This window comes from Pinus tabuliformis, chromosome 8 (genome assembly GCF_031772625.1).
Source record: "Pinus tabuliformis cultivar Carrire ecotype Pingquan chromosome 8, CPIR1, whole genome shotgun sequence".
NCBI lineage: Eukaryota > Viridiplantae > Streptophyta > Pinopsida > Pinales > Pinaceae > Pinus > Pinus tabuliformis.
This window is the reverse complement of record NC_142294.1, coordinates 485,785,962-485,810,710: the sequence shown is the minus strand read 5'-3', so window position 1 is coordinate 485,810,710 and position 24,749 is coordinate 485,785,962.

Genomic DNA, 24,749 nt, shown 5'->3' with positions numbered 1-24,749 from the left:
GGTTGTATTGTATGACTGAAACTATCACTTCTTAATATAACAGAGCCAACACGTTTCATGCATATGTCATATTGTATTTCAACTATCTTGTTTACTCTAAATGATATATGTGTCTGTTTGCTTACATGTGTGTGTATAGACTCTTTCTATATATGTATGTATGAATCTTATTGAAATGTGTTGTTGGTTTAACCATCACTTTGGATTGCTAGCTTACTTGCCTTCCAGTTTTTGATGCATCTTTGCTCGTGTGTTCCCTTCTTAACTTCGTGCTTTCATAGGTTCCCAAGGGGCGCACTCACCTCACCCTCCACGTGTCAGAATAGTTCATGCACCTTCCTTGAATTGATGCATATGTCACACCCTTGCTACCAATAGGGACATCTTACTTGCCTCTGCGTGCAATTGCGGTCAAGGAGATACCGTACGTCCCACTGCTTGGACTCCTACACCAAATGACCTGAGGTATAGTTGGGACTTGTTACCAGGGAGATCCCCTGACATGTTGACGGGTCCAGTACCGTCAACATTTTGGCACTAGAAGGAGGGCCAGATGACAAGCTATGCCCTCTCATCTTGTTTTGAAACTTTGCACATCTATCATGGATTCCATTACACTCATCCCTCCACGTTGTCTTTCGCATGCCAAACCTCTCAACATCACGAGGGAGTTTTTTGACCTCTTGTCTAAATTCACGTATGATGGTGAAGGCGAAGTAGCCTGGCCTGAGTACTTAGAAGACTTATATGAATTCCTTGATGATGTAGAAGAGGTCAGTCTGCTGCTTTCATACACACTTCGTAAATCCCCTCAACAGTGTTGCTTCAATCTGCCTCCTGGCAGTGTGCAATCACTTGAGCAGTTCTGTGATCTCATTGAATCTACTTTCCATCATTTTGATCCAAAACCTCTTGACCAAAAACTGTTACAACAACGGAATGACCCGCATGAATCCCCTATGGAATTTTGAGAATGCTTCCGTGTGTTACAGTTTCAAGCTTCGAAAAGTCAGATGAAATTTCCATATCTTTGGGATAGATTCAAATATTGTCTTAACAACTTAGTCAATCCCAAGAAGAAGTTCAAGTCCAAGCCCCGCTCAGCATACTTCGGTGATGGAGCTACATAATCATGGATGGACACGGTCACTTTCACAAGTGACTATCCGTCTTCCCCTCATCAAATAGCTCCACCGTGGCAAAGTGATGCGGGAGAGCATGCACACACATTTGTTCAACTGTCACATCCTCCCGACATCACTCCTTTCAATTTTTACGCAAGCTTGGTTGTGAATCCATTGGGTTATCACATGCATTTTTTACCTCAACCTCTGTCTTCATACTTGGATGATCCTCTGGATGACACTGTCTTGTGTTCTTCCATTCCAGACTCTACACTTGTTGTGAACGGGGATCAATCTATTGACGGAGTTGGTGTTGCAAAACTAGCCTGCGTTGTCATTCATGAAGAGTATGAATGGGATCTCGAGCATCAATCCTCGGTGAAGGATGACTCCCTTCTGTCTAAGCCTCCTCCATGTTTTCTTGACATCTGTGGTGATTTTGCCATCCTTGATTTCACATGTGTATCTCCGTCTATAGATGCACCCATTGTTGATCATTCGTAGAACACACCGGATTTCGGTCCATCATCCGACAACAAAGAGGATAAATCATTCATTGAACATATACTTGATTCTCCATCTACTTTTTTTGGGAATGCAGAGGGTGAACATTCTTTCTTTTCATCTACCCCTCTATGTGATTCATCAAATCATGAGGATGCTGACAAACATCTTGAATTTTTTGATCTTGGTTATCGTGATCTCTTTACTTCATATGATCACGGTGTTGATTCAATCGTTGTTAATCTGTTTAAGACACTGGTCTATGATGATCTATCTGTCGACGAGTCGAAACCTCGCACGCTATCGAGGCACTTCATCCGGAGCTGATGGTTATGTTAGGCCCTCGCTGTGCTGAGGTTGGTTTCACTTCCGATTAGGAAATTGTTCAAACACCCAAGGCTCCTCATCACTCATCTGTATGCACTGAAGATCAATCTCACACATATATTTTGCTTCCTCCACTCGAACTACATGATCCCATCACTCATGCGTTGGAGGAATCTTATATAACAAGCACACTTGCGCAACGTAAGTGGTCTACCTTTCTCGCATTTTCTTTCTTGTCACAGTCAAGAGAATGCATACACTTAACATCTACACACAGTGTCACACATCATCATGGTAAGTCCATGGATTGCATGCCATGCACTTGTACTCACTTATGTTCTGTGGATGCATCTAAACTCAGAGTGTGTTTGTATTCATTGTTATATCTTTCTTGTTTGCTGGTTCACGCAGCTATGTTGTTCACGAACCATGCCTTCACCAACATGGGTCGACCAATGTTCTGTGGCTGCATTGGAAGTATCACTTCACATGAGCAGGCCCATGCACCGTTAGCTTAGGAGTAGGAGTAGTGTTTGTTTCTGGTTTGTTTTCTTCCATGCTTGTTTGCATCTTACCTTGCATGTTTGTTTGCTCACTTGCTTGTTTTCTTACTCGCTTTGCTTATGCATTTACTTATGCTTCTACTTCGTTTTGTGTTTGTGTGCTTGTTTACGTTCGTAGGTTAGTTTCACATGAAACTGTGTGTGACTCTTGAAAAAAGCTGGATAAAGTACAAGAGGAATTATGCAGTTATCAATACTTGGTTATCTGTCATCCTGACTTTGTATGAGGAACTTGTTGTCTTCATTCCATGATACATCAATGGAAAATACGTACTATTCGAAGTGAAACTTGGTGAAAACACAATGTTTGCGCGTTGACTAGTATGACCTACTCTAGTCAGTTGTTTTGGGTTAATCCTTTTCATCTTAGTCAAGTAGAGTAAGGTGAGGGGGAAAACCTTAACAAGCACGTCGGAGGTATATATAAACTACTTCTTTGAAGGAATGAACTCTTTTTCTCTCAATAAGTCGGGATCCCTCTTCTACCTCTAAAATGAATAAGTGTTATGCACAATTATGAAAATGAAAATGTGAACAAATTTCGAAAAAATGAAAAATGAATAAGGAGAAAGAAGAGAAAGGCTTCCTACATAGAGAGGTAATGCAAGTAACTCTGTCGGGGTATTGACCAGGCTCGCTGGCAACGGAGCGATGCTTGTGTTCCCGCGTGACTCCGTCGGGGTACTGTCCAGGCCTGCTGGCAGTGGAGCAACACCAGAGATGAAACTAAAACTCTGACGATCATATGACTTGTGCACCAATATACCCCTCCTACCCAATCAAAACAATTGTGTTGACTTGGCTTGGAATGTGCGTCGACCAACCAAGGGCTTGGAAAATGCTACATCTTACAATCAAGCAAGTGTGGAAACCAAGATGAACAGAGAACTGAACAATACTTCCAGAGGTGTTAGACTTGCTTTTCACGAACAAGGTCCATTCAGAGAGCTGGAGTTCTACCAGTGTGTTGCCAAGTGTTGTAGTGGCTACAAACACCCTCCAAAATTTTTCCTTAGCTTCGTTTTGGAGCCTCCCTACCAACCATCCTCAACAACATGTCTTGCACCATCAAGCATATAGGCTTTAATTGTTTCTCAGTGTCTTGTCAGCCTGTGCATGTCATTTTTCTTCACTCCCCTCACAGGCTGTCTTTTCAGACTTAGACCATGTGCTGGCCAAGTAGCTCCCCCAGAAAATTGCGCAATTTTGGAGGGGAACCAACCTTCCCTCTAGAAATTGCACAAATCAGCTGGCCAACCTACTAAGCTCAAGAATTGCACAAATCAGTTTGTCAGGATTCCCTCATAAAATTGTGCAATTCTGGAGGGGAACCAACCTTCCCTTTAGCAATTGTGGCAAATCAGCCTGACAGCCTGCTGGGCTCTAGAATTGCGCAGAGCAGTTAGGCAGTCTTCCTCCAGAAAACTGCGCAATCTGACCTAGCACTACTGCTTAGCCCAGAAATTGCGCAATTCTGGGAGGTAGTCACCTGCTGACCCCAGAAATTGCACAATCCCTCTGGGATAGCTAGCCTAGCTCAGCCCAAGAACTGCACAAATTTTAATCCCAGGCTCACAGACCAATCCATGTGCCTTCAGGTTGATAGGTTCCCTCCGGGACTGAGCAAAACTGATTTTCATGCATGGACTGCTTTTCCCAATGCAACATGCAAAGGAATCCCTAGATTTATGGATATATTTTTAGCACCTGGAGGCTACATGCAATGATCATTTTAGAAACCTCCCGCCAAGTGTCGCTTTTCCTATATTTGTGGCATGCGCGTCATAAACTCAATTTTATCAAAGCTTATGAACTGGACGCTACAAATCTCATTCCTCGCCTTGATCTTGCAAGTTTGACGTCCCACATCGCATCTAGGAGTCGTCGGCACATTCAACTCAGTTGTTTTAGGGTAAGCCTGCTTTGCATGTCTTGTACTATGTTTCTGTCGCTTTTTTGTGTTTCAGCTTGTGTGAGTGTTGTCTTCTTGATTTCAGTGAGCGCTTGTTGTTGTTTTGATGTATATTAGCTTGTAGAAGCATCGTTTTAGTTTTCGTTTGCATCTCACTGTTGTTGCATGCATGACATTGTTTTTGCACTGTCGATCACAGTTGTGGCGACTCACTTCACACGCGTGCATGTTTTCTCATTTTTTGAATCCTGCACTTGCTATTTGCATGCATGATCGTTCACTATTGTTTACACTCAATATCACCATGCATTCAAACTTCTCAAGTTTTCAGTCGCCCATCGGCAGGTCTGGGCTACCTTAGCCCGGACCTTGCCTTGCCTAGCTAGCATTGCACATTTCTAGAAGTGAAGGTTTTTCCTTCCCTCTAGAAATTTCTTAAGTCTGGTCCATCACTGACCTCCAGGCTTGCGTTGCGGAATTCTGGGAGGCAGTGCCTTACTGGCCCCAGAAACTACGCAATGCAGTTTGCTGGTTTGCATGACACTATAAACTGAAATCGTGCATTGTGCAGTTTCAGTCCTCAACAAGCCATGTTGGACTATGCATTGCACAGTTCTAGTAGTCATCCATCCTCCCGACAATCTAGACTATGCGTTGCGTAGTTTTGACAGTCAGTCTCCCAACCTCCCGATGAAAATTGCACAATCTTCACAGACAGTCACACAAGTATGTTGCATGTCAGTCCTCCTGTTTGTTTTGGTTTTCAACTGATAGATTCCTTGTCATGCGTGTTTCTATGTCACCAGGTATCACAAGTGTTCGTCTACCTCTCAGCAGCACAGGTACAATGGATTCCAAGAGAGTAGATTTAAAGACATCGTTCAGAGCACAACTGGGATGCAGTCGATTAAATGCCTACGAACTTTCCTATCAATGAAGACATCAAGTTGTTCATGGAAAAGAATATCAAGATGAAATAACAGTGGTGTCATAGTGAGAAGCACCATTAGCATCAGTTGAAGGTAGCACACATTCATGCGACAAATGCGAGAGGAAGGTTGTTGACAACACAAAGGCAGAACAAAGTTGCAAGCTCAAGTGGATCCACTTGTGATGAAAGTAGCTTTGGAGATTGAGGCTACGAGGCGACGGCGTGACAAGAGGATTGCTTAAAGGTAGAGAGAGAAACACAGAAGGAGTTGCAGCTGCTGAAGCAACAACTCAAAGAAGAATAGGAGCTACACCGACAAGAGAAGAAGTTGTAGTGGGAACAAGCCAACCGGAGGCATAACATGTACACACTGATGAAACTGTGCCCCTATAGGTTATGGATCCATCTAGCAGCTGGCATGGAGCAGACAGGGTGAGAAGTGTTGTCGATTGCATGGAAGGGTATTCAGGAGCATGGATGTCATTATGCGCACACATGCGATCTTACCCATTTGGCATACTCATCGAGGCAAAGACAAGAAGCAAGTCCGATTGGAGTTGAACATGTATTTCGACAAGTTGATGTGCATGGTAACTAGCAAACACTCGGAGATCAACACAGACACCGTGCATCAGTGTGTTGTTGGTCTAGCTGCACTCAAGACAGTGATGTGCATATTATCAGACAAGTTGGACAGAGGAGCCATAATAGTGTACCCAGATGCAAGACTTTGCTTTCAACAGGATGTCACCATTGAGCACACGGACACCATCATGGACGACCAAGCTTGGCATCGGTTCACTGTCATCGATCATCACAAGGATGTCAAAGAGTTGATCTCACAACAACTGTCTGAATCTTAATGATGTCTTGCATGGCTTGCTCAAGCATATTTTGTCTCACATGGGTACATGTGCAGATTGTATGTAACATCTTGTCAAGTGGAAGTTCAAGTGTCGATAGTTGAGTGTAACAATCATAGAGTAGTTGAAGAGTCATAAGGGTAGGTGAACAATCACAAAGGGGAATGTCAAGGGTCACCCCACCCTTTGCTATATATAGTACCTCATAACTCATTATAGAGGCTTTTGGTCAGCCAAGATTCTGATAGGAGTGTCTTAGAGAAAGCTTGGAGAGTATTGTAACGAGCCTTAGCTTCTCCACTGTGCAGAGATAGTATATCTCTTTGGAGGAGCAGTTGGTAGTGACTGTAACGTTCTGCTGTCAGAACTAGTGGTTGTATTGTATGACAGGAACTTTCACTTCTTAATATAATAGAGCTAGCACGTTTCATGCATATGTCATATTGTATTTCAGCTATATTGTTTACTCTAAATTATATATGTATCTGTTTGCTTACAGATGTGTGTATAGACTCTTTTTGTATATGTATGTATAAATCTTACTGAAATGTGTTGTTGGTTTAACCATCACTTTGGATTGCTATCTTACTTGCCTTCCAGTTTGTGATGCATCTTTGCTCGTGTGTTCCCTTCTTAACTTTGTTCTTTCATATGTTCCCAAGGGGCGCACTCACCTCACCCTCCACATGTTAGAACAGTTCATGCACCTTCCTTGATTTGATGCATATGTCATGCCCTTTCTACCAACAGGGACATCTTACTTGCCTCTATGCGCAACCACGGTCAAGGGGATACCGTGCGACCCACTGCTGGGACTCCTACACCAAACGATCTGAGATATAGTTGGGACTTGTTACTGGGGAGATCCCCTAACATGTTTGCAGGTCCATCATCGTCAAGAAGACCAAAAGAACTAGAGTAGAAACAAACACCATTACTCAATCCCCATGGTTCCCAAGGAAAGCTCATCCTGAGCTATCTTCAAGATTTCATGACCACCTATTTTTCCATGCAATCCCCTGCATCATACTGCCATAAACACATAACTGTCAATGCGTAAATAAATATAACAATACACCAGATACCTTATCTTATTGTGCCAAGTATGTTGCCTTGCAACTGAACACATTCACGCCATCTCTCATGGAACTCCAATTCCTTGACAGATCCACCCATAACTAGAGACTAGCTAACATATCTTTCAAGTACATGTTCATGAATCTAGAACATATCCAATAATGTCAGACAATATTAAGGTCAAGAATATTTCCTGTATGTGAAGCACTCATTCGTTTGGAATTAGTGTTTCCAAACATAGCCAAAGGAATTATTACCCCAGTCCTTTCTTTTACCATTTATCTTGTTGCAATTGAGTCTTATTACATGATATCACATCATCCAACTATTAGTTATATAACCACATCAACTATTACCTTGTCACGCTAGTACTTAGCATGTTACCCTACAACTACTCACACATGTCAACCACATGTTACAAATATCAAGACAATCATATTTTTCAATTTTAAATCAACTTTTACAAACAATCATGTCATAACCCATAGTAAACTCATAATCATTAGACATAATGCTACAACTGTCAAATACATTCAAGTACATATCAATTGTCTCAACACATATGTGTTAGTACAAACATCTTAAAACAAAATCATTTGAACACATACTCACATTATTCAATTCATCAAATATTCAACTAAATTGCAACATATCATGTTAAATAAAAAAACTAGACAACATTATCAAACCGTCAAGCACCAAATATATGACATAAGCGAGCTCATACCTTATTGTATCTCAGGGAAGGCTATCTTGTCTGCACAATCAAGCTAGTTAGCACGATATAACTTCTTAACATATCAACTTAAACATACATAAGATCATATATCCATAATAGTCACTAACTAACATGTTCACATCATAAACTCATAAGCATTTATCGTTCAAGCATACCAATCACATATGTACGATCAGTCTAGATTAGTACAACACCATATCACAAATGTCGGCTCATACCTGAATATCATAGCCATAACCATATGCATAGGTCAAACCAGGTTAACACAATACATATAACATCAATATCTCCAATGTAAGGAACATAATCAGCACGCCTATGACCAATCCAAATTACAAAATAAAGATCTCATTGAAATAACCCTAATCATCAAGTTAATAACATATAACAACAATAAGCTATATATCATGCTCATCAACAACATATAACCTAATCATCAAGTTATCTAACATAAAAAACCAATAGCAATGCCTACAACTATTAGGTCCCTATAATACTAGTGATTACCCCATTACTATTGTAGTTGTATCCCTTATTAATATTGTTGTACCCCTATTGTCCCCATATTGTTATTACTGTGCCCCATAGAATCCCTCTATTGTTATTTTTGTGCCTTTCTATTTATTATTGTTAGGTCGACCGGGTTATATTGTGACTCCTTAGACTCCTATATATAGAAAGGAGGTTTTGTCATTTGAATCATCAAAGAATCATTCATTTGTGTAATGTAAAGGAGGTTGCCCCCTCGAAGAGGTTGAATTCTAAGGCATTGATCTATCTTTTCTATCTTTTTGTGAGCTTGTTTCATAACAACAACTATAGGTTACCATCATTCTTGACTATCTGACACGTGCATATAACTACACTAATCAACTAACATCTATCATGATTGTAACCATGACATCAAAATACATGTACATAAACCTAATGTATATAACCCTAATGCATATAACAATTCTTAACCTACATACTTGCATGACCAACATACAAACATATATGATGACATGCTCTTGCCTTGAGGTCAAATGTTGCAACTTCACCTTGATGATATGCATCTCCTACTCTATCTCAGCTAACACATTAGCATCATAACATACCGATATCACCCTGATGACCTAAATTTCATACCATGACTTCACAAGGCATGTTTGAACTACTATTCATGCATAGCCATAACCAAGACCATCCATGCATGACAACTACATATAGACATATAACACATGAGTACCAAACCATATACACATCATTCTAGCTAGAGTCCAATCATCAATGCATGACCATATCAACCACACAAACCATGGCATCATGTATGACGATAACCACTACTCCATTGTACACATTGCCACATGCAACTATCAACATGCATAAGCAACGGCTAATTAGCTACACACTCATGAACACATGTAGTCGAGCATGAGTGATCAATTCTTGTAACCAACCTACAAGATTGATACATGTAATCAAACATACCAAGAATGCAACCTACCATACAAGGATGTAATAAAGCTGCATAAGATCATGTAGCCAATCATATACTCATGACAATGCATTCCACAAAATCAACATCAAGTCCCTCATGACAACCCTTTCTATAACCATGATCAACAAGTTCAAATGCAACAAGCACATGGAATGAAAGTGTAAGAGACACACATGCATCTGACATGCATGCATGACCAACACATTCACCCAAGGAGAGCTCAACCACGTGTAGAAAATCTGTGTAGGCTAACCTGATAATGCAATATAAATCAAAGTAGAATACTATAACCTACTTCTAGTATCAATTTGCGGAAGCTTAAAGATCGAGCTGAACAATATAGCCAGAAGAAGAAGAATCAATCACACAATACACATGAAAATACTTTGGGGAAAACCTCAGCTAAAAACCCCACACTATTGTATTATCATACATGGTGGAAATACATAGGAATTATACAAAGCCTTAGCTCTCACAGCTAGCCAGCTCTCAGTACAATCCTCACACATGCTCAAAGGCAATCTTGGCTTCTATCCAACCTTCCTCTCTGCCCTCCAGGCTCCTATTTCCTTGCGTTGTTCCTTGTGGATGATCTGCCTTCAACCAAGTGGAAAACCTCCTGTTACCAAGTGGATGATCTCCTCCAAAACTGCGCAATCTTCAAGGATGATGCCTTGACTGCATGCATGAGTTTTCTTTATAAGAAAACACATGCAACTAATAGTACACTGTCCTTGACTTTAATCTCAACTGGGTCTTTCTCAGAATAGACATGCATGAGTTTCTGATGAGGGAATCTTTAGTTAACTGGAGTAGCACTAGTTGAGTGCATGCATGCATCAACTCACTGTTAACTCACTTTTAGTTCCTCAAACAGTTTGTAACTAATTTAACTCGACTTAACTTAATAAACTGAGTTAACTAATTACAACTCAAATATAACTCAATCTTATCTCCTTAATTTAAGGGATAACTCTTGCATGACTTCAGAAATACTTCTAACTTGAATTTCTCCAACTAATTAACTTGAAATAAATTAATTAATTATTTCCAAGTAGCTATTAAGACTAAATTCGATTTTAATTCACAATCTAATTCAAGGACAAATTAAATTGGAATATTCTTGTTGCCATATTTCAACACTCCCTCTCAACAAGAAAGAGATTATCTGCCACCCCGATCTTGTCTCTATGGAACTCGAATTTACACTTTGACAATGCCTTTGTAAAAATGTCAGCATCTTGCTCCTTTGTTGAAATATACTACAACAACATGATCCTCTTGACCTGTGAAAATCCATGGGCAACAAATATTGCCTTATGCTTCTCCACACTACCATCAACAACTTTCTTTACCTTGTAAAGCCAACAGGAACTCACAACTGACTTGTTCTCCAGTCTCGGAACCACGTCCCAAACACTGTTACAAACTATGGAGTCATACTCCTCCACCATAGCATCAACCCAAATCGGCTGCTACACTGCTTCCTCAAAGGAAGATGGCTTGATATCAACACATTCCCCAACAAGGGACATGTACCCAGTGTACCTCTCAAGTGACCTCCTCTGTCTGCGCTGAGAAGATGGTGCTCTCACATTCTCTCTCGCATCCTCCAACAATCTATCGGCTTCTCTTGTGTGCTTCAGTCCATCTCTAGAAGACTCTGCTTGAGAGGATGTCTCCACTCCTCGAACCTCTGCATGCGGCTTCTCCACATCAGTCTGAGGCTCCTCTTCCTTAGGAACCAATAGTTCCTCCACAACCTGTAGTTGGAGCTCCCTCTCTAGGGAAACTCACATGGCCTTCTACTCATCAAACTTGAGATCTCTGCGAACCACTGTCCTTCGACTGGTAGGCAAGTACACTCGATAGTTGTGAGGTGTATCACTGTACCCCACAAGTATCGCCAACTCTGTTATCGGCTCAAGCTTCTTCCATGCATCCTTTATCACATGGCAATATACCAATGAGCCAAAGATCCTGAAGTGACCCACATCTGGTCTCTTACCAGAGAAAGCTTCCTCTGGTGTCCTCATCCCAAGTATGCGATGCATGCTTCTATTATGCAAATATACCGTTGTGTTGCACGCTTCAGTCCACAAGTGAAGTGGTAGGCCTTGGTCATGCAGCATTGCTCGTGCTACCCCTACAATAGTTTTGTTCTTCCTCTCGGCCACCCCATTCTGCTGTGGGTTATGAGGTGTCGTAAACTCTTGTTTAATTCCTTCCACTGCACAAAAGTCCTTAAACTCTTGAGAAAAATATTCTCCACCATTGTCACTTCTCAAGGCCTTGATCTTCTTCCCCAGCTCTTTCTCGAACAAAGCTTTGAAATCACAAAACTTTGTGAAGGTTTGGTCCTTCTTCTGCATGAAATAAATCCAGCATTTACGAAAATAGTCATCAATGAAAATCAAATAATACCTTTGCTTCGCTGTGGATGTCGTCGAGAATGGTCCACACAAATCAGTGTGAACTCACTCTAAGATAGCCTCTGCTCGACTTTCTCGATCATGAAAGGAAGACTTGATGTACTTTCCCAGGGTACAACCTTTGCATGTGTCAACTTGCTCATGTTTACGTTTGGGAAGTCCTATAGATATCTGCTGCATTATCTTCAAAGCCTCATTGATATGAAAATGGGGCACTAAAGGCTTCTTGTGAACTTACAAGAACCTCTCCCACTTCCAAAGCTTAAATTATTCCCAAGACAACTATGATTAACCAATGTGGAACTAATAATGTGCTTGACAATAAGGTGTATGCTTATGTTTATTTTAATTGATTATATGCTTTAAAATCTGTTATTTGTGTTGATATGTAAATACATGTAACAGTGCAACAGTGCATCAAATAACAAACACATGGACATTAATATTAATTTGGATTTCACCCAAAACTCTTGGGTTATGTCTCCTTGATCTCTAGTCAACTCGACTAGGCTTTCTCGGATTATGGCATCAGTTATTTTACAAGCTTCACACTCAACTCCACTGTTTTACATAGAAACAATGGGCTTAGAACACCATCTCATCCCTGGCTCTGAAGCCCTCGACTTTCTGGCTCTGCGATCTGGCTCTAGCTCTTGGCTCTAGCTCTAGTTCTCGGCTCTGGCTCTGGCTCTTAGCTCTAGCTTCTCTGAGCTCTCTCTCTCGGCCTCTGCGTGCATCAATGGTTTGCTAGACCTCCCAGTGACCTTTAGCAACCTTCCAGCGACCTTTTTGCAGCTTTGATGCCTGTCAATCGTGCTCTTTGGCTTTTTTGCTCTTTTAGCTCTCTGCGCTACCTGCTTATGCCCCTCAATTGTGCTCTATGGCTCCTTTGAGGCATTTTTCCTGGCTTTGTGGCTTCCCCAGCCATTTCGTTGCGTGTCATTACTACTCTGCGGCTCTGTGGCTTCTCTGCTTCTTGTCTGTTCGACTAGCCATTTGGCTCTGTGGCTTCAAACACATCATTGTCTGTAAAAACGCCCGCTTGCAGCGTGGCACAATGATCAGGAGCCGTTATAGAGGATTCAGGGCCTTCCCTCAGGCGAAAACCTGAAAATGGAGAAAAATCCAATACATAGAGATTTTTCCGAAAATACACTATCGGGCGTGAATTCCGGACTTGAAATTTCATTAAATCGCCCCTATAAACCCTTTCAGGTCTGCCTTTTATGGCTATCGCAAGCCCACCATTGATTTGTGTGACCTCAGATCCACAACTAATATTCATTTCGAGTGGCTTATATGCACAGAGATTACCCACCCGAAAAGGCATTTTTCTCTCTCCTGCGCTAAGCCACGTGTCGGCTAGTGTATGGGATCAGGCGGAGCCCATCCAAAACCACTTACCGCCTGATGCCCGCTCGAAATCCTGCTCATTATGAAACTCAAATAATATAAGGCTGCGTCTATAATTCCTTTTGGGTCTGTTTTATCGCTCTGGGTGCATTTCCTTTGTATTTCAACTTTTCTATCGAAATCTGCTAATACACAGAAAACCCAACAAGTACCCTTTTATTAGAACTCAAAATTTATAAACTGCACTTATAAAATCCATCGGGTCCGGCGATCGCAAGTCGCATGTTATCGCCCCTTTATATCGCTGCGATGCAATGATGCATTGCGATATATCGTAATCACATGTCGCATAGCCCCGGGGGTCCTTCCCTTACCTCATGGCATCATCGACGCTGATCCACCGATCATCGCAGTCACATGTCACATTGGCCCGGCTTCCCGTCATTGGGCGAAGGCTTACCTCCGATGCAATAAGTTGGAGGTTGCAGTCGGGGTTTCCTTCCGCTCTGTGTTAAGTCCTCCTCTCGACCCATCTCCAATGCGATTTCCATTTGTAAGGTTTTTTTTTTTCCATTTTTTGAAGATTTTGCCTCTTTTTCCAAAGAACAAAGGGCAACTTCTTTCTGTGATAACTTCTACCTCCGAAGTCCATTTTAGCCCATTCGAGTTGCAGTAGATTTAGAAGGAGAATATCTATGCAATGGGGCTATTTCTAGGAACATCCTTGGACTTCCATTTTCCTCTGTAAGGAACACTTAGACTTATGAGTCTATCCAAAATCCATTTTGGATCACCTATGATGCAAATGGCCCAACCGCATGTGCCACAAATAGCTAATGTCTTGGCTTTGCACCAATTCTTCTTTCGTACTTAATGTTGCACAATCATCTACCTCTAGTTTATAGAGATTCTTCACCTGAATCCATATCCTCTTGGTCTGACCTGTGGCTATGTGTCTTAGGAACGCCTTTCCTTTACTGAAGACAACATCGTAGCCTTTGTCCTCCAACATTGCGACCGATACCAAGTTCTTCTTTAGTCCAGGCACATACTTCACATCTGTCAAGGTGATAGGAGCTCCATGCTCCCTCTTAAAAGCAACCGTGCCCACTCCTGAAACACTATACCTTCCATCGTCACCCATCTCTATGCGCATCTTGAGGTATTTCTCCTCCTAGGCACTGAATAAATTTTTATCATTGGACATGTGGAATGAGGCTCCACTGCCAAGATACCAGACACAACCCATCATCGATGACACCATGCATGTGATGAGGGTAAAGTCCATTTAAAACTGAGAGGATAATGCCTCACCTTCCGATCCTTCCGAGGATCCCTTCTTGGACTTCTTCAATGGGCAATGAGTCGCATAATGTCCCATCTTGTGACAATTAAAGCATCTTACTTTAGACATGTCACCCTTCTTCCCTCCATGAGAAGAATTCGATTTGAAATGGGAAGCCTTCCCCTTCCCTTTCTTTGCCTTACTTGCTAAGGCCATATTTTCTTCATCATCATTCTTTGATGAAGAACCATCTCGTGTGCTCCTCCTGATCTCCTCCTGCATAAGATCTGACCACAGTCGTTCCAAATCCAACAATTTCTCCCTTCCATTCACAGAGTCCTAGTTGCTATTCCAACTCTTTGGAAGGCCAAGGAGAGCGAGGCTCACCATATCATCATCGGCAATAGTTATTCCCACACTACCAAGCTCATCTCTGCAGGTGGTGAGCTTGTTTAGATATGTGGAAATAGTATCACCCTTCTCCATCTTGATTCTTCGAAGCTTATCCTTGAGCGCCAATTTTCTCTGGTCGCTACTATTCTGGTAGAGGTCCTTCAATGTCTTCCACATTGAAAATGGAGTATCCTTCCCATGGATACTCAAGACAATATGGTCTCAAACTCCCTCAAGGATGATCCGTCTCACGTTCACCACACACTTCTTCCACTCAGCCAACTCTTGTATATTAGTTGAAGTTGGCTTTGGGATTTCTTGATCAATGAATTCCTTCATGCCCTTGTCTTCTAATACAACCTCCATTCTATCTTTCTGTGCTATGTAATTCGAGCTACCTTCCAAGGCATACTCGAGTCTCAAGCCATAGAACGCCATTGGCCAACCTTGAAGTATGATATGAATTATATTTGCACCTGCAACTCCGAACTTCAAACTTCAAATTCTCTTCTCAGTATACAGTTCACAGCTCCAATACCATGTAGAAAATTTCTACAAATCCAGCTCTGATATCATGTAGAAAATCTCTACAAATCTAGCTCTAATACTATGTAGAAAATCTGTGTAGGTTAACCTGATAATGCAATATAAATCAAAGTAGAATGCTATAACCTACTTCTACTATCAATTTGTAGAAGCTTAAAGATCGAGCTGAACAATATAACCAAAAGAAGAAGAATCAATCGCAAAATACACATGAAAATAGTTTGGGGAAAGCCTCAGCTAAAAACCCCACACTATCATATTATCATACATGGTGGAAATACATAGGAATTATACAAAGCCTTAGCTCTCACAACTAGCCAACTCTTAGTATAATCCTCACAAATGCTCATAGGCAATCTTGGCTTCTCTCTAGCCTTCATATTTTCCCTCCAAGCTCCTATTTCCTTGCATTGTTCCTTGTGGATGATCTGCCTTCAACCAAGTGGAAAACCTCTTGTTACCAAGTGGATGATCTCCTCCAAAACTGCGCAATCTTCAAGGATGATGCCTTGACTGCATGCATGAGTTTTCTTTATAAGAAAACACATGCAATTGATAGTACATTGTCCTTGACTTTAATCTCAACTGGGTCTTTCTCAGAATAGACATGCATGAGATTTTGATGAGGGAATCTTCAGTTAACTAGAGTAGCACTAGTTGAGTGCATGCATGCATCAATTGTTTGTTAACTCACTTTTAGTTCCTCAAACAGTTTGGAACTAATTTAACTCGACTTAACTCAGTAAACTGAGTTAACTAATTACAACTCAAATATAACTCAATCTTATATCCTTAATTTAAGGGATAACTCTTGCATGACTTCATAAAGACTTCTAACTTGAATTTCTCCTACTAATTAACTTAAAATAAATAAATTAATTATTTCCAAGTAGTTGTTAAGACTAAATTCGATTTTAATTCACAATTTAATTCAAGGAAAAATTAAATTGGAATATTCTTGTTGCCATTTTTCAACACCACACTCTGATACCAATCTGTAACACCCCTCCTCCCAAGTCCACCCAAGCAACCGACCAGCCAGGGTAACCATGGGACAAGAGAGGTCAGTATAAGGGATTCAACTTCCTTGGTGAACTTAAGGAAATGGAATTGATGTAACACCTTAAACAAACCCATCCACATCAACAACAAAACCCTTAGGAGACATGTCAGCTACTTAGACATCCTGTCCCGGAGTTCCACTAAAGATTTAAGCATTTTAACCCTTGGTCTCTCTCATGCTATAGGCAAGACAACGACCAAAAGCCAAATTCGCTCTCATAGGCCTATGTGCCAGCGTCCTTGGACTCTTTTCAATAGAATTGTGCCAACATCCCTAGACTCTTTTCAACAGACCTATGCCAGCGTCCTCGAGATTTGAGCCACTTTTCTAGCTTAAAATCTCGGCCTCTGCTCAGAACTTGTTGCAACCTCGAGAATCCATAAAAGGCATGATGAAAATATAAACAAATAAAAATTCAACCTCATGACTAGGCCTAAGCATCCCCAATCGGGACTGAAATTCTGTCAAACACTTGGCATCAATGCAACCTGTTAGTGCTCGAATCTACCTTAGGCTGAAATAAGGTAAGACTCAAGGCTACATCAAACCACGCTCAGCCTCGTAGCTAGCCCTACGAGGACAGGAGAGGGCTCTCTCCGGTCAATCTCGGCAAAAGGTAATAAAAGAGGCTTGAGATGACTGGATTGATGACTAATTTTAGGCTAGGTATGAAGTACAAGGACTATGGAATTTATTTTTTGAAGTTTTGTTGAATTCAAGGGAAAGGCAATTTTGGGTGCAGGGATGAGGCACAGCTTTTGCAGAGGTCTACTTGGGGCAAGATAGGCGATTTTTTTGATGCCTTTAAAGTGATTGAATGAATAGACCTGACAGGGGAGGAGCTAAGGAGAGCAAAGAAGTCTCAGGGATTCTCCTTAAACTAAAGAAAACATGGAAAATTAAACAAATTTAAAGGCAGAGCATAGAAAATTTATGGATTCTACCTTAACACTTCATTTGTTTAATTGCAGAAGATTAAATAAGGAAAGTGGTACAGATACACAACTTACAAGTACTGAGAGAAACACACCATCAACACATAAGGCCACATGAATCCCAAATAGTGCTGCAAAACCCTGGTCTATCCTTTGCCAAAAATGCAGATAAAATATGTACAATAGTGTATCAAGCTATTCCCAAGAGTCCAACCCTGAAAATGACTAAGAAAATACATAATATAGGCAAGCTAACACATTCCCTTGCCTCTAGGGGTCGAGCTCATCATCCTAGGAGCTATTTCAACCAATTCTAACCAAAGCACTACAATCTAGGCAGTCAAAACAACTTGCCTCTATAAGCTAGGAAACCAATTCATTCATTAAATTTTTGCTATTTTATGAATGAATCATATAGAATAGGTAAATAAGTGTCAAGTCAACATAAAGTTCCATTAATTACATCAAGAAGGTGAAAAATCCCATCACAAGTCAAAACTGGTCAAACTGGCTACGTCTGAGCTGAAGATGAAAATTGTGCCAAAAAAACCTGATGCGCCGCGCGCCTGAGCCCTATGCGCCGTGCGCCTTTCAAAATGCATTTGGGGCACTTCTCGGCATCCAAATTGAGCTCAAGTTGGCTTGTTGGAAAGCCTTGGATGTCTACTTTCCAACCCAAGTGGAATTTTCCAATTTTATGTCCATTTGCCCCTCCAAAAGTGCATTCTCCCAAGGCTGCTTCCTGTGTGTCCAAAAAGGGGCAGTGAGGTCATTTTTTGCATGTTTTTTGACCTTTTGGGGACCCAAACCTTGATGAAATGCCTTGGCAATAGCTGAGCAGGTATATTTCATCATGAAAAATCCAGAAATGAAAACCATTTGTGATTTGGACCTCTCAATCTTATAGGTCGCGCGTTGCGCGCTACGCATTGAGCCAAAAAACCTGTTTTTTAGAGCCAAAAATTCAAAATTGACAAAATTTCTTCCAAATTCCTTGAAATTTGGGCTGGGGGTGTTATAGACATTTTTGTGCCTTACAGCATGAGGCATGAAATGTCAATAATCTAAGGGATCCAAAGTCCCTAAACATGTTGTTCCTACCCCTAGAGGAACAAGGTCAGCAAACCACAACACTGAATATCAGTTCTCCACCTGAAAACACTCAAAAACAAGCTAATTCTGGATCATGTCAACTGCTCCACTGAGCATCTGCGCTGAATGTCAACTGCTCCACTGTGTACCTGCGCTGAATCTCAACTGTAAAGAAGGCTACCTGCGCCGGGCGAGTTTGGCCAAGTGGCACAGTCATTCCTCAAGGTGTCAATGCCCAAGAAGCTTCCAAAATGACACTTGGATGAAGGAATTCGACTAGTGATGAGTAAGAGGGTCTAGATCTCCAAGTGGAAGCAAGAACCTCCAAGTGGACTCAAGAACTGAAGAATAACTGAAGTGGGAGAGGACACTAGTCAGCTTCATGCCAGCTACAAGCTGACTCATCCTTTCTCCAAAACTCCTATATATAGAGCTCTCTCATGAGGTCTAAGGAGGCTGGAATCTTGTGAATGTAAGGAAGTACTGTTGGTTTGAGTTTAGAACTATTGGGTGATTTGCTTTGAAGGAGGTGAAGAGGAGATTTCTTTCTGCTGGGAGGTGATGCTGGATTGGGCCTTTTATGGTTGTATCACTTCCTGAACTTTACTTCTTCCATTAATAAAGCATTTGAGGTTCTTCTATATGCATGTGTCTCAATGGTGTATTGTTATGCTTGTGTATTTGGTTTATTCTAATCCTTGAATCAATTATGAATGTATGCTTATTGTAGTTTCCCTCTTTTGCCATTTTGCAGGATCTTGGTGTAGCTGGGCCAGTGAAAGAGCAAGGAGCTGGGAGCAAGCAGTAAAGAGAAAAGATTGGATCAACCATTAGTGGAAGACATCGGTTAGTGGATCCCTTTCTCCCCTTATTTACTTTCATAAAGAAGAAATCTTGAATAGCTTTGCTTTGATTGTTGCTGAGGTACTATCACCCTTAGAGTGGGATAGGGTCATTCCGTATTGGATACTTTTCCCAACAACAGGGGGTCCCCAATCAAGTACTATGCTCAGCCAAAGAGGCTTCGGCCAAAATCTGAAGACGATCAAGCTCCTTTTGTATTTTTTGCTTCTTGACCGCTTTCTTCAATTTTGCCTTAAGACTCCTAATTCGCGCCTTGCAAACTAGGTTCTGTACCTTGTAATGCATAGCCATGTGTTTCAATAATGCATTGTCTCTATTTGCCTTTTTCAGCTGTTCCTCCAAGTAGATGTTGACCCTCTCGAGATTAGCCTCTAGATCCTCATTTACCTGTTGCTCTAGAGAGGTGAACTCAATTTCTCTATGTTGGGCAGCTTGGAGATTCTCATGGATATTCTGTAGCTCTATGATCACGTGCTGGTCCTCAAGATGTTTATTCCGCTACTCTAGATACCTGGTATTTGACTTTGCCATCTCCAGCTGAATGTGCAAAGCTCGAATGTCCATTCCTTGCTCTTTGATAATCCTGATATATTGGGTCTCCTCTGATTCTGAAGCTGTCTCATCATCATGAATAGTAACAAAACCTGATGGCTCACCTGAAGGCCTCTCCTCATGCTTAGGCTTCTTGCCCTTATGCTATACCTGCGGTGCTGCTGTCGAAAGCGAGGCCCCTTCCACACGAGGTGGATATAACACTCGCTGTGCTGATGAAGTCAACGAGACCCCTTCCACCCCGGGTGGAGATAGTACTCGTCGTGTAGATGCAAATAAGGCCTTGTAGCCTCGCTGGTATGTCACATATGGAGGAGCACTTATATGCTCAGTCTCGGGAATGTCTGGCTGGTGTGAAGGTCCTCCCTCATCATGAACTATCTCAGGAGGTGGCTGTAATGCTGCAAAGTAATCACGGGAGATGAAATCTTCCCAAGTAATGCCCTGCTGTGCCAACTGATGCATCACTACGATTTTAATCAATGCATAATGATAGATGCTCTTATGCTGATGTGCTGGGCTCTTCCTTTGTACTAAAGGCACCATCCTTTCTATGTTGCGACACATGAAAAACGGAATGTTCATCATACGTACCCTTGTGAAATGCATCAACAAACGAACATGGTACGCATAGAGTCGTGAGAATCTGCCCTCGCAACTGAAATATCGGATGATGAGTTTCATCAATGGTGCATACTCATCCTTTAGGAATCTGAAAGGAAAAACTGCACTCAAATGTCTTATATACCCAGGCTTGATATATGGCTCATAGTAGAATCTGTCTAACTGCTGGCGTTTACTCCATTCCTCCCCTACATTTGGTATCCCAGTGGCCTGAGCAATAGTCTCGGGTGACAAGGTGAAATTCACTCCGGAAAGGTTTACATGACCATCCTGCAAATGTAGAACAAATAAACAGACTAGTTCCCGATGATGCTGGATTTGTGAGATCCGCTCACAGTATTTAAAACATGATTGATACCGAAAACAGTCCATTGCAAGTGGACAGTCTTGCAATTGAGCCAAAGAGGTAGGCTCCTCCCTAACATGCTGTCCACTTTTTCCACCTTTGTGATACCTCCGTGGCACATTAGGTATATTTACCTCTGATTTAGAGTCATTATCATATTCCTGCTCATATACTGACTCAGTCTCTGACATCTTCTTTAAAAACAAGGTAGCTGGAATATATATATGCTGATATACAACTGTGTGCAAAATTGACTGTAGACTTTTTCTTTTTCTCAAAACGCTGTGACCAAGGGGACACAAATATACAAGGGAATTGTTAAGAAAGGGAAAACATTAGGGAAATGGGGAAATGGAAATAAAACAAGGAATTTAGGGAAGGGAAGGGGCATGGAAATCTTGAAGTTTTAGGGTTTGGGATGAGGTAGGGAATATATGTTTGTAGTAGAAGGGAGGGGTTAGGATTTGAGGGAGGATAGTGTAGGGTTCTATGAGGAATTATTGGGGAAAATATTGGTGAATATAGGGGATGGGAAACAAAGGAAATAGGAAAACCTTGGCAACATTTATTTTTGAAAACCCTACAGCAATCTTGGCATTTAAATCCTTACAGCAAATTAATGGACAAGGAGGGTTTTTACACTTGGTTTTTTCATGGCAAATATAGCATAATTTCTTTACATAAACCTTTCAAAACCAAGAATGAGCCGTGGATAAAAGCCTACCTATGATTTGATGCGTGAGAAGAGGTGTTTGAGTGTGTTTTGGACAAAGTCTGGGCATAAACTTCAATGCGCCGTGCGCCTCACCCAACGCGCCACGCGCTCCTGATGCGCCGCGCGCGTGTAAGATAGCACTGGAATTTGTCGCCTGATGCGCCGCACGCCCAACCTGATGCGCCGCGCGCCCTGGAAACGGCCCAATTTGCTCACAAACTCACAAAATCACCTGAGAACAATGCTCTTTGCTCTTGGAATGTGGAATGGGTTGCAAATGAGGAGAAATATCTTCATATAGACTCCTTGTTGATTTTTGCTTAACCCAAAACCCATTTTCTTATGTTTGGTTGTTGACACTTTTTCAAAATTAATAGGCTCTGACCTTTTTGGTTTCCCCTTTTAAAATTGGTTGAAATAATTATTTTCTCTGATAATTTTTTTGCAGGGATAGCCCTGATATGCTCTGGCAAAGGAGACCAAGGCTGCACTTGAACGATTGAAGAACTGAAAATTTTGACAATTTTTACAAAAATGAGATGGCGACTTATCTTCAAAACAAATTTTTGAAGAGAAGTCCTAATTCAGCTGTACAATGATGAAAATTATTGAAGTGATGATCTATCAAAGACATCCCTCTGGCCTGCTGGTCTTCTATGACTTTTCAAGACAAAATTGACTCAACCCTAGACCTAAGACCTCAAAATTTAAAACATGATTGTAAATGACCTTTGAAGACTTATTTTAATAAACAGGCCTGAACCAGCAGTGCCAAGCACGAGGGGAATGAGTGACACAACCCGCTCCATCAGAGTTATGGCATGTCTAACGAAATGCAACTGATCAAAACTGATGGGACACCTAATCATGAAATGCAAAAGAGATTTGATCTCTGACGGAGGGATAACTAGACCGACTCTAACACAACCTATAGGTCTAGGATATAAGACAGAACATAAATGATTGAAGGAACTTATGAAACATAACCAGAAGGATTACCACCTTCTCCATTGAACTATTATATCATCAATTAGGTCTTGCATCCATCCATTTAACAATTACAAGTAAATACATGAAATAACCATGACATGAACTAGTCTCATAACCATGTTTATAACCAACATAAAACAATATAAATACTAGACATATGACAACCATTAAATCCACACATAAACAAGTGAAAAAGTAAGAGAACTTAGCTTTTATTAATCATAGGAAAATCCGACCAGGTTCGGGACTTCCACGTACCACTTGACCATAGACATGGCTGAACCAAATCTCTCTTTCAACCAGTCACCCCTGTGCCATATTCCAAGCATGAATGTGGGATCTCATAGAACAATCAATCCATGAAAAACTAAGGGAATATAGAGGTTAAGCCATCTCCGCCCTCATCAAACCATGATCACACCAAAACCAATGCTCCGATCACAACTGAACCGAACTTGGAATGCCATCTGGAATCCATCACTATCCTTGAGGAATTTTTTGTCTCCTTATCTCTCAGGCTTTATCGCAATCCAATCCCAGATCACTAGGCCCTAAACCGAGACTAATGTCTCAGGTGTTGAAAAGTGTGCAACAAGAAATTCTTGTTGATATTGCAACAAGATGATGGAGCTTAGTGAAAAGAGTCGCCTTCACTAAGTGGGCCCGCAGGTTATTTTTGGCGCAAGTCTATTTTTAGACTATGTCTATTTTTAGACATATGGATCATGTCTATGTTTATGGATGATTGATCAAGTTGGGAAAAATATATGGACTTATATTTTTGATGAAAGTGTGAGTGATCACAGTGTGAGTGATCAAAGTCTATTTTTAGACTGGCTGTCAAAAATAGAAAAGTCAAATATTATTATCTCACAATAATATTTGGACTATAAACTTGATCTTATTCTCTTGGAGCACTTCAGTTTGAGCTACAGAGGTGGCACATGTAGCTGTCAGAAGGAAATACGCTTTTCTTATGAGTCAGTTGAGTTGTTGCATGCATGACTTCAGTTAGAACTCAAGTGAGTTGAGTTTAGTGGACTGGAGGTACAGTTGATGGAGTTGTGTTCAGTTTGACTTAGTTAAACTAGTTGTAGTTAGTCTAACTGCAGATAGACTAATGATGAGTTTTTAAACTAATTATTAACTCATAATACAACTAAAGAATACATCAGTTAACTCAGTTGCATGTCAGTGCATGTTCAGTTCAACAGGGACAAGTGGTAGAGAATCAGATTGCTATCAGTTGTGACTATAGTTGTGCATCAGATCTTGCACAATCAAGGGATTGAGTATGCCAATGAGTTTGCTCACGTATTTGGCCCACATTTTAGCCTTTGCTCACGTCCACAAAGAGTGAGTGACTATTTTGCAGGTGAAAAACGAGTTTGGGAAGCTATTCTCATCAGTTCTTGAGCAGGTATTGAGCAGTGGAGGCAGGCAAGTAGCGTGGGAGATTTGGAGATCAAATCTAAGTTGTATTGTGTGTAACAGGTGGAGATACTTGTGAGAAGTATTATGCTTTGTATTGTTACATGATTCAATCAATATAATATACAGATAGTGTGGGGTTTTTAGCAAGATGCTTTCCCCGGGATACATACTGTGTTAACGAGTTTGATTGATGCTTCTATGTGTGCCTGTGAATGTTTCTGCTTCTGTAAATTGATGATCAACGTAGAGGAGATTATGTATTATACATGTTCCGCTTATAATTGTATGATCAGGATAATCTCTGTGAATATGTGTTAAATTATTCAAAATTTCTACATCAGGCTTTACCATTATCCAAACCTGGATCACTAGGAACTAAACCAAGACTTCTCCCTCAGGCTTTACCGTGTATCTCGCCAAAATTGTTAAAGGGATTTGTAGGCCTTTGGGAAAGAAATTTGAGACCACCTTCGCCCCAGATTCCGAAATCCACGTGACAACCAAAGCTCAAAACTGAGATAAACATCCCAACATACCATGACATCCTAAAAAAGGCAAGGCTAGGCTGAAAACCACTGTCATAACCCAACAAAACCATGCCACTT